Source organism: Pleurodeles waltl, chromosome 10 (genome assembly GCF_031143425.1).
Source record: "Pleurodeles waltl isolate 20211129_DDA chromosome 10, aPleWal1.hap1.20221129, whole genome shotgun sequence".
Classification (NCBI taxonomy): Eukaryota; Metazoa; Chordata; class Amphibia; order Caudata; family Salamandridae; genus Pleurodeles; species Pleurodeles waltl.
In genome coordinates, this window is record NC_090449.1 from 341,023,166 (window position 1) to 341,040,105 (window position 16,940).

The window sequence follows — 16,940 nt, forward strand, 5'->3', positions numbered from 1 at the left end:
GGCAGTGAAACTGCACACACAGGCCTTGCAATGGCAGGCCTGAGACAGGGTTAAGGGGCTACTGAGGTGGGTGGCACAACCAGTGCTGCAGGCCCACTAGTAGCATTTAATCTACCTGCCCTAGGCACATGTAGTGCACTCTGCCAGGGACTTACAAGTAAATTAAATAGTCAATCATGGATAAACTAATCAGTAGTACAATTTACACAGAGAGCATATGCACTTTAGCACTGGTTAGCAGTGGTAAAGTGCCCAGAGGTCAAAAGCCAACAACAACAGGTCAGAAAAAATAGGAGGAAGGAGGCAAAAAGTTTGGGGATGTCCCTGTCAAAAAGCCAGGTCCAACAAGTGGCATGCCACCGTGCCCAATTTTTAAAAAAATGTTTAAAGTGGCATGTCACTGTGCCCAATGACCATGCCCAGGGGACCGAAGTCCCCTGGACATGGCCATTGGGCAAGGGGGCAGGACTCCTGTCTTTGCTTTTTTGCAGGATTGGTCGGGAATTCAGGGATATGCTTTCCCTCCATTTCTGTTGATCCCCAGGTTGGTAGCTCAAGCCAGACGACAGCATCATTGATCTTGATCACACTGGTTTGGAAAGCTCAAGCGTGGTTCCCTACACTTCTGGAATTGTCATGGATGGCACCCCTTAAACTTCCGAATTCCATGGGAATCCTTTGGGATACAGCTTGACGTCCACACCCGTTAGTGACTCAGGGTCATCTCAGCCCCATGGCTTGGAGGATTTCAGGTGATGTTGGCAAGACATCCAACTTTCACAAGACATTAATGCCCTTATCAGACAATTACGGGCTCCGGGCACGATCAAGCGATACAAATCAGCCTGTAATTAATGGGCTCTTTGGTGGGTGGAGAGCAAGGTGGATCCTGTGGGGGCTCCCGTCACTCTCGTAGTCAATTTCCTAGCACAATTGTACCATTCCGGCTTGCCATATTGCACAATCAATTCTTTCCGATTGGCCATTTCCACCGGCCACAACCAAATCAATAATTTGCCGGTCGGTGATTATCCTTGGGTGAGTAAACTACTCAAAGGAGTTAGATTGTCAAGACCTCCAGAACCCAGATACTCTGGCTTATGGGACGTCAATGTGGTACTCAACCTCATCTCTTCGTGGCAGGATAATCAGTTTCTGTCCAGAAAACAAATCTCAGCAAAATTGGCAATGCTGTTGTACCTGATTTCCTGCAAAAGGGCTTCAGATGTACGTTCTTTGGATATCTCGGCAAGGGTCTTCACCCCCGATGGGGTTACGTTTACCATTCCCAGGAGAACTAAAACGAGTACAAGGTCAGTATCATATCCCAGTTTTGATTCACATCCTAAACTATGTGTGGTAATATGCCTTAAAATGTATGAGGAAATGACGGAGGAATCTAGACCTCCGGGAGAGAGACAGTTAACGATTACTATCAGGAAGGCGCTATAAGGCGGTTGCTGCTCCCACTATAGTCAGGTGGGTAAGATGGATCATGATGGAGGCAAGAATAGCTGTCGTCCTCTTTGGGGCTCATTCTACCAGAGGGGCGATGGCTTCAAAAGCCATACAGGTAGGTAGTAGTTTGGAGGACATTATGAATGCAGCAGATTAGTCATCTGAATCGGTCTTCAAGAGTTCTACTTCAAACCTATACATGAAGCTGCATCGTTGGTGGTGAGTAAGCTTTGAACTCGCATAATCCTCACCTCCGGTCCTGACATAGAATGAAAAATTTCCTAGCTAACGTGAAGGAAAGTTTCAATTCTATTAAGGACACGGATGTGAGGATTATCCCTCCCTAATACTGATTCAGTATTAGCCACCCAATGGTTTTTTCTTCTCAGTTCGGATATTTGACAGGTTAAGTTGGTTATGAGTTCCAATATATATATAATATAAGCAAGGGATTTCTATGATATTCTGGTTTTACTAGGGATTTCTCATTGATGTGTTTTAACATGTGAATTGATATTCCGATGTTTCTGGATTAGGCAACATTGATTAGTATGTCGTGAGGTTGTAATAATATTTCCTGTTAGCTTTTGTTGACTAAGCATTAAGGTTTGTCATATGGTTACACCTGCATGGGTTTGTTCTGTATCTCTGCTATCTCCCTTATCTTTTAGGAGGCGATTCCAAGGGTGATTGAGATTGCGTGAACTTAACTTCCTACAGTGAAGAAGAGGAAGGACTGCTCCCGTCTGTCATTTATATGGACATTTGGATGGACACATAGTTGTTTTACTGGTTGTTATGATTACGATCATGGGCAGCATGGGAGTTGGAGTTTCAATAGCGTTTTTATTATTTGAACTTTGAACTTGCTGTATTAATAAAGTGAAGGAAGGACTGCATAATCCTCGCCTCTGTGTCCTTAATAGAATTGAAACTTTCCTTCATGTTAGCTAGGACATTTTTCAATCTCCTTTGTTATCCTGGCATGAACTAAAAATAAACATACTTAAAGAAACAATAAAAAGCCAATCAATAATCTGCCCTAGCGGGTTTCTTCTTACACATTCTCTATATTGAGCCTGGTTTTATATCTGGCACCAAGCGACCTGAGTTGGTGTGAGCGCGTCTGCCCTTATTTGTTTTTTTACAGTTTAATTTATAAGTGGACATGTTAGAGATTCGATGGACCTTTTGACTACACTTGGAGTGATTCCACTATGAGCTTCACATTTAAACAACAATCCTTTCAACATAATCAATAAACAAACATTTCATCTGGAGTCAATAATCTTTACGCACCATGACCCATTTGGTCACCAATAACCAAACCACACTTTTTCGTAAAAGTTAGAAAGTTTATGTCCCTATATTAACAGTGCTAAAGTCATGTAAATTAGTTTCAATGCCAAATGATAAACATACATGAATAACACTGGTTGACCAAATCTTCTAAAGAATCTCAATTTAACCAAAGCATTTACAACTAAGCATTCAAGACTCACAGTACAAATTAACCCCTTAGCTGCTCGGCTTTTTACATTGAAATCTGATGTGTTTTTTGGAATGTCAATCTAGATTAATTAGTATGTCTCTCCAAATTTACTAAATACCAGTTCTTATATCTCTTGTCTAAATTCATATGGAATCATGTAAGATATTCTGGGAACTATACATGACTTAATATTTTTGAATGTAAATGAAGATATATACATTTATTGTATACAAATTCAAATTCAACCTCATTGTTTGCCTAATATTCAACTACTATCACCTAACACAAAAGAACAATCATTCACTCCAACATTCACACAAACAAATGTGCAAATTATACATATCCCCCTAAGCATACTTCTTAAGTGATAAAATATAAACATAAATACATAAATGACAATGACTGTGGACAAAACACAAAAACTATGAACAAGTCAGGCAATGTATGCTGAAAAATTGAATATGACTTACAAACATAATCTAAACTACATTGTGACAATCATTAGAATAATTCATATCAACATTTTCACTCTCAAAATAAATAAAATTCAGAAAACACTTGCAATTTATACTGCACAACCCAGCATCGATTTTGTCACGTTGAATTCGTACTAAACAACCCAGCATATATTCATTGCTTTTTTAAGAGTCATATATAGTTCCCAGAATATCTTACATGATTCCATATGAATTTAGACAAGATATATATATATATATATGTAAATGTATTTAGTAAATTTGGAGAGACGTGCTAGTTACTCTAGATTGATTTTCCCTGGCTGGTCTCTCCTCATCCATTCAGGGGCCCTTTATGTACTTCTGTGTGTGTATTTTGGAAAGTGCCTAGCTGTGGATTTTGGTCTCTTGCTCAGCAGGCACCTAGGAAAACATACCAAACCTGTGCATTCTTTAAAACCAGACACCTAGGGGAATCCAGGATTGGGTGACTTGTGGGGCTCTCACCAGGTTCTGTTACACAGAATCCTTTGAAAACCTCAAAAAATGGCAAATTAAACACTTTCCCCTCACATTTCGGTGCTGCAGAGTTCTGGAATCTGAGAGGAGCCACAAACTTCCTTCCAACCAGCATTCCCCCAAGTCTCCCAATAACAATGGTACCTCGTTTGTGTGGGTAAGCCTAGTGCCCACAACAGGAAATGCCCCAAAACACGACATGGACACATCGCATTTTACCAAAGAAAACTGACCTGTTTTTTGCAAAGTGCCTAGCTGTGGATTTGGCCTCTAGCTCATCCGGCTCCTTGGAAAACCTAGCAAACCTGGACATTTCTGAAAAACTAAACACCTAGGGGAACCCAGGGTGGGGTACCTTGTGGTGCTCTCACCAGGGTCTGTTACCCAAAATCCTTTGCAAACCTCAACATTTGGCAAAAAGAAAAACACCTTTTCCATCACATGTTGGTGATAGAAACTTCTGGAATCTGAGAGGAGTCACAGATTTCCTTCCACCTAGCATCCCCCCAAGACTCCCGATAAAAATGGTACCTCACTTGTGTGGGTAGGCCTACTGCCCGTGTCAGGAATGGCTCACACAACGGTCAATGTTGGTCCTTACATGAGGGTAACTGTTGACCCTGGGGTGATCCATTCCTGACGCAGGCACTTGGTACAGGCACTCAGGTGGGGTAGCGTTTTTATCAGGACAGGTTGGGAAACACTGGGTGGTAGAAATTTTGTGGATGCCAGCATATTCCTGTAATTTGTGTGACAGAAATGCAAGAAAAAATAGAGTTTTTATTCAACATTTCACCTTTGCAGGGTATTCTGGGTAAGAAAACTTTGGGGAATCCACACAAGCGACACCTCCGTGGACTCCCCTAGGTGTCTAGTTTCCAGAAATGTCTGGGTGTGGTAGGTTCCCCAATATGATCTCCGAGCCTAGGACCAAAAACGCAGGTGTCTGCCTTACAAAACCAGGTTGTTTTGTGATAGATAATTTTGATGTCTCCACAATACGATTTGGGTTGTGGAATTTGGGGCTGAACTAAATTGGGGATCTCCCAAGAGAGCACGGTGTCTGTGCTTGCCGCTGAATGCACCTGCTCTCTGGGTTGGGCTAACCCGCTACTGTCCTGCTGCACAGACTGTGCTTGTGAAGGGACAGCAGGACTGTCCTCATCACCTCCCTCAGAATCACTAGAAGAGGAGTTGTTGGATGGGACTCCCCCGACTGAAAAATCACTTCCATAGTCTGCACCATTGTCCTATCCCTCAGATGCTGTCTCAGTCTCTGATCCTACGTCAGAGCTGTCCTCTACAACCCGAGGTAGGTTTTCAGCAGCAGTCATCCAACGAGACACCATCTCTGCTACTGGCTAAACTGTCACTCTAAACACTAGCCTACGTAGAAAGCCACAAAATTGCTGGTGTGTGTGTGATGCATGCAGCAGTAAAGGTCACCTTACCTTCGCTTCTTCCCTCAATCAGCACGTTCCTCAATACACTCAAAAAAACAAAAAAGACTTACTATTACTTCACCTTGTCACATACCAATCATTACAGTCTTTAGCGCTGGTGGCTTCCAGTGCTCAGTCATTTTTGGAGTTCTGCCTCCCATGACCTCCTCTTCGAATTCCCTCAGTAAAACCCAGCAAAGGTGCCCCTCATATCTCCATAGCCCCCTCCACATATATTACATTTGTTTTAAAGCGCAGGTAACACCTGGCTTCACTAATCCACTCAGCTAAAGACATGTATATCCTTTGCAGCAGGCATATACACCGTCTGCGCTACTTTATAGCGTGAAAACTGCCACTAGACAGATCTAGTTCTATATAGAGAGAATCTATCTCTCTTTACTCTCTCTCTCTCACTCTCTCTCTCTCTCTCTATATATATATATATATATATATATAATCACTTTTATACATGTGTGGTTTCTCTGGGGGGCGATCGTGGCTCCCAGAAAACAACACATGTAAAAAGGTGAGATATATATTTATTCATACATCGATATCTATAGAGAGATTTGTCTCTTGTTTTATTATATATATATATATATAAGTATATATATATATATATATAAATATATATATATATATAGAGAGAGAGAAAGACTCTCTGCATCACTTCTTTTTTTATACATGTGTGCTTTCTCTAGAGTCGATCGTGACCCCATGACAAAGCACAGATGTATTAAAAAAAAAGCCCCCATAAGGGGTCAGCCCAAGGGCTGATACCAACATTTTAAAGTAAAAAAAATAATAGTCCTGGGTGGGGGGGGGTGTAATCGCCCCCCAGGGGAAACCATTAAAAGAATATATAATAAATTGCCCCCCCGGGGGTCGGCCCATGTAGAAAGGGCCTATCCTGCCATTTGATAAAAAAAAAAAAAGATATTTTAGTATGTGGGGTCACGAGCGCCCCACAGAAGAACCCCAACATGTTTTTTTTTTTAATTATGCCCCCACGGGGGTGGTGGCCCAGTTACAAGGGAGCCGACTCTCCCCCCCCCCGCAAACAAGATCCCTGGTGCTTAGGGACATTTCCTTACCATGAATCGCAGCTGCACTGCAATCTATGGCCAGGAAATGGTGCAAGGAAGGCATAGATGGAAAGGGGAGACTCTCCCCCTTTCCATCGATGCCTCCCTGGCATCTGGGGAGGCCGTTTTGGCCTTTTTTTCAGAAGTTCTGCGTCTCCCGGGATGAAAAAATAAATCCCTCCCTGGGGTCAGCCTCTGGTCGTGACCTGCACCAGAGAGGGTGTGTGGGCTTCGCCCAGTGGCCGACGCCCGCGCTGATGGGGATAATTGCAAAAATAACTGCTCAATAGAAATTACATACATCTAGATTCAATAGGTGAACAATATCAACTCTTTGTAAATTGCAATTTGTTAACATTTACAGGGCTCCCTAACTAACCTTCTGATTAGAATAGCATGTTTGGGCTTCATGCAAAGCAATTTTAGTCAAAAGATAATTTGGAAAAACATCTAAACTATGGCTCTGTAAAAATAGCGGTTGGTACATAGAAACTAAAAAACAAAACCTACAACAAGGACAATAGCATTTTTTTATACCTTTACTCAATTTGGATCAGCAAGCTGCAATTTTCTTCGTCCGGTGGACATCCGTCTGGTCAGCTTCACCAACGGGGCAACGAAAAGGGAACGTATCAGACTCAGGGGACTTTAAGTTATTTCAACCATTTAAGAAGCAATCTGTAAGGGGTCAGCATCCACCATTAGCAATTTAAGCAATAAAGTCAAAGTTAGAAATAAAGTCATTAGGAACTGTTCAGCTCCTCAAACAGAACCACTACAGGGAAAATGAGAATAGAAAAGAGTTCCCTCTCCTCTGTGCAGTCGGGCTAAGTTAGAATTTCCTAAATAAACTTCCCACACTGTCATTGGTCAGAAAACCATATGTTTACAGTTAATCCAATAGAAATTAAAACCCAAATCGAAGATATTACTAAACTGTCTTTCACATGTCGATGATTGGCTCCTCTTCTCCTGTTCCCATCGTCAGACTCGTCAGGTAACTTTTTTGTTGCAATCCGTACTCCAGTCAGTGCATCCATTGTTGGTTCCTGGGAACATCGCTTTCTCATGCATCAAACTTTACAAAGTTGCATTTTTTAGTACAAGACATTCTAGGAGGCAGTTCTCATGAGAAAGCTAGACATCTGCAAATCGTTTGGTCAGCAAAGTGTGAATAATGAAATCATTAATTCTCTGGTCATACATTTCCCTCTATTTTATTAAACATTGCAGCTTGACTTGAGGTTGTGAAGACTAGGCACAAATCTCACTAACTTAAGGCCTATAGTAAATAAAACAAATACATAACATGAAATCATTAATGTGACATACTACTACAATTTTCTCTACAGGTGCACTTCAACTAATAATAATATTAATTTAGTAAAAGTATTACATATTTAATGACGGCCATTCAAGTGGACACATTTTCAAGTCGCACATTATTTTCTATGTCAGCCTAATTCCATGCAAATTCTTAACCAGTAATAAATGAAAATAATTAATAATTAATTCAGCTTTCACAATCCCTCTTCTGATGACTAAATATGTCATCACACCTTACATCATTCCATACATATTTTTGTTTACCTAAAATTTGGATTCTCTGTAACTTTTATTTCTTCTTTCCCTTTTCGGATTTTCTCTAAAGTACTTCTCTATTTCAATTTCTTCCCTCCTCTGACCATTTTTCAACAGCTTCATTTTAATCACATGATACAATTTATAAATTCCACATGCTCCAATTATACAAGTCACAATAATCAATATTATCTGTATTATTGTCAAAATTATAACTTTCACTGTGCTGCCCAGCCTATTTCACAGAGAAGCAAAACCTTTGCCAACCTTTTCCCAAACTGCAGGTTCTTCCACCTCTTGTAAATCAGCACTATTGTTAATCAGATTGTTAATAAAGCCTCTAATTCCTTTACTATAATTAGGGATAAATGTGCAACAATGTTGGGAGTTCAGCATTTTACCAACTCCGACCTCCTTTGCTAAAAGGATGTCTAACGCAAGGACCTTCTGAAGAGTCATAGATCTTACCACAGCCATTTCTGTATCCATTAGGACCATGGCTCCTGAAAAATTAGTCAGCATGTTATCCACAATAGTAGACAACTTTCAAATTTTTAAAGAATTCAGAATAACTCCCACTTAGGGAATTATTGCTCTGAATATATCTCCTACTATGCCAAAATAAGATTCTCTCTTAGGTCTAGCAAATTGAAATCCATTCATTTTAGGTACCTTATTCAGGTTCTCAAGTTGATAAATCTTTGGGAAAACTATCCCCAAGTAACATGCGCCATACCATCCTCATGGAAGACGGTAATGGGCATTTGGTCCACAGATATAATAAACTCCTGGAATTGCTGGGTCTTGCCCATTTAACATGAAAGTCCATTTACGGTACTCTGTAATAAAAACATGTCTACATTCATCCGTTCCCACAAACAATGGGTTAGTTCTAGATTTATGCCTATATACACAAAGCTTCCCTACGTGCTTTTCATCTAAAGCTAATTGCCCTTGTGTCTTTATTTTGCTAAATGCATGATCATTTCTAAATGTCCATTTCTCTAAGCCCTTCTCTAACTTGTCCTTTTATGCCTTTCTTCAGTCATCAGTCTGATCTAGGAAACCCTTTTCTATGGGTGTAAGGAAGCATGTGAGGTTGGTCCTGTGTGAGTAAGTTGTGCCAAAGGTTAATGTAGGTTCAGAGAATCTTGTCGCTAATTCTATATTATTATCCTTAGCTAGTCTACTCAGGTACTTAATTATATGAACAAACGAAAACACTAAGGGCCTGATAACGACCTTGGCGTATGGGCTACTGAGTCACCAAAGTGATCGATATCCCGTCTGCCGTTTTAAAAGTTCCATAGGATATAATGGAACTTGTAAAATGGCAGACAGGCTATCCGTCACTTTTGTGACGGAGTAGCCCATCCGCCAAGGTCGTAATTAGGCCCTAAGTCATGATTTGAATACAAATATTGAATGTATTCTTGGTTATAGAAACTTGTTGTAAAAGACTACAACTTATTCCATAAGTAAGAGGCAAACTATGGTAAGTAATTCCTTCCTCTACTGATGAAGGAATTTGCGTGCACACATAACATTCTCTCGCATTCATCGTCTCAACATACTCACACAATAGAAAATATTAGAAAAAATATATCCCTGGGGACCGGCTTCGCGCAAATATTTCTCATCTCTCCTAAACTTGTCTACTTCTGAAAGTATAGTAGTCGTCTCAAAAGCAGAGGTATGGTTGGCTACAACCCCATCAAGAAAAGTCATACTCACAATCAATACCAAACACAATATCATGCACACAGTCTCCAAACCAATACCTATGTATTTACAGCACCTATTGTTCCTAACCTGCTGGTTGTGGTTACTCATGATCTGTAAAGAATCAGAAAGTAGAAGCGAAAAAGTTTAACTGTGCATCAAAACAAAACAAAAACCTTCAACATTCTTTAGCAGTTATGTACAGCTTCCAGTTTCTCTTCCAGGACTTTTGTCAAAGATAGGTAGCTTGTCGAAAATGGCAATAGGTAAAAATCGGTTTAACAGCTTGTCTACTCAGGCATTTGTAAAGCTTGTAACAAATCATGAATTCTTTCACCATTTCTAACTGGTGAACCAGAAGAGGACAAGAAACCTCTCTGTGACCATAGCTGGAAAAAATTGTGGACTATTCCAAATCCATACTGGCTGTCTGTATATATGGTGTCTTTAAGCTGTGCAGAGACATGACATGCTCTAGTAAGGGCTACCAACTCAGCCACTTGTGCAGAATACACTCCCCGAAACCAAGAAGCTTTGAGTATACCGAAAATTGTGCACACAGCATATCCTGCTTTTAATGTTTCCATGTTATCTCTTAAACAGGAACCATCAACAAAAATAATTTAGTCATTCAAGTATCTCAAGTGTCAGGTCTAGGTTTTGTGCACAAATCAGTAACTTCCAGACAGTCATGTTCAACATCCTTCAATTTGTCAACTTCAATGTTTTCTTTTGGAAGCAAAGTTGCTGGGTTAAGCACTGTATACCTTTTCAAAGTTATATTGGGAGAACCTGAAATTACAGTCTCATAGCGGGTCAACCTAGCATTGGTTAGATGTTGGGCCTTGGTTCGGGCAAGCAAAACGTCAATGGAGTAAGGGACCAGAACAGTTAAAGGATGTCTTATCATAATGCTCTCACTCTGAGTGAGGCTCAATCCAACCACTGCTACTGTGCGCAAACAGCCAGGTAGTGCTGCTGTAACTGGGTCCAAAGTAGCTGAAAAATATGCTATGGAGCGGTTTACACCACTATGTACTTGAGTCAAAACAGACAAAAAACATGCATCAACAACATGAAGGGGTTTGTGTAGTCAGGCATTCCCAAAGCCAGAGCTTTGCACAGACTCTCAATTCAGTAAAGGCTTCCATATAACCTTGATCTAACACTAAGGGACCAGTACCTTCTTTGTGAGTCAGCTTTTGCAATGGCTTTGAAATTATTGAAAAGTTGAGAAACCACTGGTGACAATAGCTCACCATGTTCAAAAACATTCTGCCATCTCTCTGTGTAGCTGGGGGATTCATCTGCAAAAAGGCAGTGACCTAGTCTCTGGAAATCTTCTAGTTCCTTTTTCAGTTAGGTGTCCCAAATACTTTACTTTTTTCTGACAATAATGTAATTTCACTGGGGACACTTTGTCCCTCATTATGACATTGGTGGTAAATCCCACTTACCGCCATGCTAACTGCCACCAACATACCGCCGCAGCAGTGGATATCCGCTAACCATATTATGACACACACACACCAATCCGTCATTATTCAGCCACTCACACAAATCCACCAGCCCAAAGGTCAGTGATAAAGTGGCGGTACCAAAAGCCACACTGTTACGCCAACAGAACAATGCCCACAACATTATGATCCACGAATCACCATGGCGGACATTCAATGGCGGTAAACCATTGGCGGTACATACCACTGTGCTCAAAATATACACACACTAGCAAAACAGTACCACATTGGACAATTCAAACTACACATACCTGACACCCATACACATATCACACCCACACACCCTCACCACTATAAAACACACACCCACATTACCCACAACCCTTTATGAATACTAATCATTGCCACCAGAGAGAGACAGCAAGAGCACACACACAACCAGAGCCACATACCACCATCTCCTATACACCACCCACACACCTTACATCATACACCCTAAAACATCACCCTACACATCCTCACCCACACCACTCACACTACACTGATGGCACCACAACGACACCCCAGATTCTCTGAGGAGGAGCTAAGGGTCATGGTGGAAGAAATCATCAGGGTGGAGCCACAGCTATTTGGATCACAGGTGCAGCAGATATCCATTGCTAGGAAGATGGAGCTATGGCGGAGAATCGTGGACAGGGTCAACGCCGTGGGACAGCACCCCAGAACAAGGGATGACATCAGGAAGAGGTGGAACAACCTACAGGGTAAGGTGCGTTTTATTGCAGCAAGACACCAGCTCGCAGAACAGAGGACTGGCGGTGGACCCCTACCTCCTCCCCCACAACTAACAACATGGGAGGAGCAAGTCTTGGCAATCATACATCCTGAGGGCCTGGCAGGAGTAGGAGTAGGACTGGACTCTGGTAAGTCAACTCTATTCTATCACCCCCCTACCTGCATGCCATCACATACCCCCACCCTCACCCTCACTCCCATCACTCCACCACCTCACACACACCCCACCATCACAACCCACTCATCCCAGTGCCAAGCCCTGCATGCACCACCAGTGCATGGACACCACTTACAGCCCTGCATGGACACCAATCATGAAAGCATGCACACTAGAGACAATCAGCTAGCCCACCAAATAGCAACTCCCACAAGGCAAAGCTGCCAGGACAATAACAACAATAGAGGGCAACCCACCCATGCACAATATATTACACAAAGAAACAATAACACTGCATTTACATCTCTGCAGGTATCCCAGCCAATGTCACAGGAGAAGAGATGCCAGCAACATCCACTCCCCCCACAGAAGAGGCCCACAGTGATGACAGCAGCTCTGCACCCACCCAGCGGGCCCATACCTCTGACCCCAGGACATGTCAATCAGCAGTGTGTCCACCACTACAGGGACTCCACGGCACCCCAGAAACCCAGGAAAATCAGGGACCTGGAGTCCGTGGCAGTGGGCACACGGTTCAGGGGACAGAGGCACAGGACAACAGGGAAGCTGGGAGGACTGCTGTGCGCAAAGGGGAGGACAAGCCCAGGAAACCGACTCTCCAGGAGGCACTCACCACGATCCGGAGAGCATACCAACATTCCCAGGATACGCTGGGCCAGATCCTGGACAAGATGCAGGAAAACATGCAACTGCAGGAGATACAGGACCTGTGGATCAGGGAGGACTTGAAGTCCATTAACACCACCCTGGTCTCCATTGCAGGGGGGCTGGCAGACATTGGCCAACAGTATGCGGAGGCAGTGGCACACCAGCGGGCCCCTGACACTAGCCAGACTACTGAACAGCCCTCCACCTCTGCTGCCACTAGTGGACAGAAGGCCCTGCCACAGGCCCAACAAGCCACCAGCACCCCTCCCCCTGCAGAAGGAGAACCACCCCGCAAACATTCCCTTCGATCCAGGCAGAAGCCAGGGACTATTGCCAAGATCCCCGCCAGGAAATTAGACTCTCCTGATTGTCACCCTTGTGTCCCACTCTCTCACTCGGTCCACCTTGAACTGCCATTGCTTCCCTTCCTATGCCCCCTTGGATAATGCACCTGTGCTACAAATAGACTGGAACTATACTCTGGACTTTCCTCCTTCATTACCCCAGCCCAATGCACTTGCCCCCCTACTCCTTAGCACTTAAATAAACACCCTTTGAAAAAACACAAGTATGGCGTATGTCAAATGATTTTAGTGTGTATTCGTTTAACTTGCTTTAATTCGACTGTATAGTAATGTATACATTGTAAAGACCTGTAGTTGGCTGCAGTGAACACACCAGGAGCAATAGTGGGGCACCAACATCTGCAAAAAGAGATGCCAATGGGTACAGTGAGTGGGCATAGAAGTAGGAATTCACAGCCTGCCAGTGACAATGTCACACATCAAACTGTTAATGAAATATTAAATAACACTGTCTTACCTGTGTGTCATTGGAAGTATTGACGAATGACTGCACTTCTGTTGTCCTCATCCTCATCCTCTGCCTCCTCATCTTCACTGTCCACAGGGTCCACTGCTTCCACACGGCCATCTCCAGCCTCCTCCTCCTCCTGCAGAAAAGGCACATTGCGTCTCAAGGCAAGGTTGTGCAACATGCAGCATGCCAGGATTATCTGGCAACCTTCTTGGGTGAGAAGCACAGGGATCCACCTGTTAGATGGAGACACCGAAACCTGGCCTTCCGGAGGCCGAAGGTACGTTCAATAATCCTTCTTGTTCGCCCATGTGCCTCATTGTAATGTTCTTCAGCCTTTGTCCTGGGATTCCTCACAGCCATGATAGGTTTGGTTAGCCTGAGTCATCTGCAAATATCGAGGGACAACTGTTAGCCACACAATAACCCTTATGTCCCACACCATACCCATATACCAACATCCACTGGGTGGGAACCAGGGCTCACCTATTAGCCACATCCTGTGCCTCTGGAGTTGGGTCATCACATTTGGGATGCTGCTATTCCTCAGGATAAAAGCATCATGCACCGAGCCTGGATACTTAGCATTGACATGGGAGATGCACTGGTCCGCCAAGCACACCATCTGCACATTCATAGAGTGATAACTTTTTCGATTTCTGAAGACCTGTTCATTTCGCCGGGGGGGTGGGAGGGCAAATGCAATATGTGTCCCATCAGTTGCACCAATGATGTTGGGGATATGTCCCATTGCATGGAAGTCAGCCTTAACTATGGCCAAATCCTCCACTTGGGGGAAAACAATGTAGCTGCACATGTGTTTAATCAGGGCACCCAACACTTGGGTCAGCACTATTGAGAACATTGGCTGTGACATACCAGCAGCCAAGCCCACTGTCACTTGGAAAGAGCCTTTTTCCAAAAAATGGGGCACTGATAGCACTTGCACAAGAGGGGGGATCCCAGTGGGGTGACGGATAGCAGATATCAGGTCAGGCTCCAATTGGGCACACAGCTCTGTGATTGTGACCCTGTCAAGTCTGTAGGTGAGGATAATGTGCCTGTCCCCCGTTGTTGCCAAGTCCACAAGGGGTCTGTACACGGGGGGATGTCTCCATCTCCTATTCATCTGCAGCGGTTGCAATCTATGTTGCAAAAGAGTGAGCAGCTGGTCATTATCTGTACATAGTAACCACTACAGTACAGTGCATATTGTGAGTGTTACAATATTTTGGCGGCATATGTCCAGAAGGTGAAATTGTGAATTGTGACGCAGTTAGGCTCCATGGCCTGCCCCCGCCCCCCTTGAAAGGCGTCTGCCTGTCCAAGTTGTGCGCCGTTGCGAAAGGCGGTCGGGAACCGCCTTGCAACTCCTCATTGGTTATTTTTGAGCCCTCTGGGGTACAGTGGGCAATGGTGATGTATGCCAGCGGTGACGGTATGCACCGCCGCGGACGTCACTGCCATTTTCTATCTGTTCACTCACTTGCTACCTGACCTTCAACAGGAGAGGACCTACACTGCATGTGCTGCTATGACCTGTATCTAGATCCTACCATGGCTCGTGTGACTGGGGAAAGGGCCCCTGCCTTCACCTCAGCAGAGTTGGAGAGACTGGTGGATGGGGTCCTACCCCAGTACCGACTGCTGTATGGGCTTCCAGACCAACAGGTGAGTACACTGAGTACAATGCATGGGTTATGAATGCATGGAGTGCTTTGTGTGAAGGCTTCGTGTGGGGGGGGTTAGTGGATTGGCCCTGGGCAGCGTGCAGCATGTATGCTGGGGCATGTCTATGCTAATGGGGATGGTAAGGGGCATGGTGGGCAGAGAGTGTAACAGGCAGGACGGTCTGACTAATACCTTTCCCTGTGTGTATTTCCTCTGCAGGTTAACGCCCATCAAAAGAAGGGAATATGGCATGCAATCGTCAAGGACGTGCGGACCCTGGGGATCTATGGCAGGCGGAGCACCCACTGACGCAAACAGTGGGAGGACCTGAGACGCTGGGCACGGAAGACGGCGGAGGCCCAGCTGGGGATGGCCTCTCAACGTGGAAGGGGTGCCCGTCGAACCCTGACCCCGTGATGGCCCGCATACTGTTGGTGGCCTATCCGGAGCTGGATGGGCACTTGGGGGCATCACAATAGCAACAAGGGGATGAGTACAGTGCCCTTCATTACTACTTACGCCTGGTGGGGTGGGGGATGTGGGCCTTTGAGTGCCCCTAGGCCAGGCCTGACATTGCAGAGTAGGTCCCATGTTGGGCAGGGTTCTGGTGTGAAATTCCTCCAACCTAGCTAGTAGGCATCCACTACTGGGCAGGGGTGTGTGGGTCCCAGGTATGCTGCAGTTAGCGGTATCTGTCCCTACCCATGGCCTGGTGACTAGCATTGTAACTGGTAGTGCATTGCCTAGTGCGTAGGGCTGTTCCCTGTGTGTGAGTGTGTTGTGTGCGCCAACGGTGGTGTTGGTGCTGCCATTGACCAAGTGTATCCTTTGTCTCCCCCCCCCTTTTTCTTTTGTCATCCTGTCCTTATGTGCATTAGCATCATCTGGCGGAGGAGCAGAGGCACCGGAGACTGAGGGAGCTGTATCCCACAGGACCCAGGATGCAGAGTCCAACGATGCTGAGGGCACCAGTGGGACGGAGGGCGAGGGGAGCACCACGGCGTAGACAGGAGGGGACAGTTCAGACACGGATACCTTCTCCGATGGAAGCTCCCTGGTGTTGGCAGACACCTCCAGGGAGCTTCCATCGGAGGAGGTATCCGTGTCCGAACTGTCCACTCCTGCCTCTGCCATGGGCAGTCAACCATTGTGAATGCCATCCAGGGGCTGGCAGCCCAAATGCAACATTCCAATGCATTTCTGGATGGTATTCAGACTGGCTTGGTGGAGCCAAGAGAGATCAATCCAGGCCCTAACCTCCTCTCTGATGGCAGCCATTGGCCCTGTTTCCACCCTCCCTCCTCCAACTTCCTCTTCCCAGACCCATTCCCCTCAACCCCAACCGATCCCAAGCACACAGGCAGACGAGCATGCACACAGGGCAACACACAAGTGGACATGGCAAACACAAGTACTGCACTTCATACCACAGGCACTCACACAAACACCATCCAGATGCAGACATACCAGCACCCACTGCCTCCACTGTGGCCCCCTCCTCCTCGTCCTCCACCTCCCTCCCAGTTCCGTCTACACTCACACCTGCATGCACTACATCCTCATCCACTACCACCATCACCAGCATACCTATCAAAGCACACACCTCACTGGCAGTCAC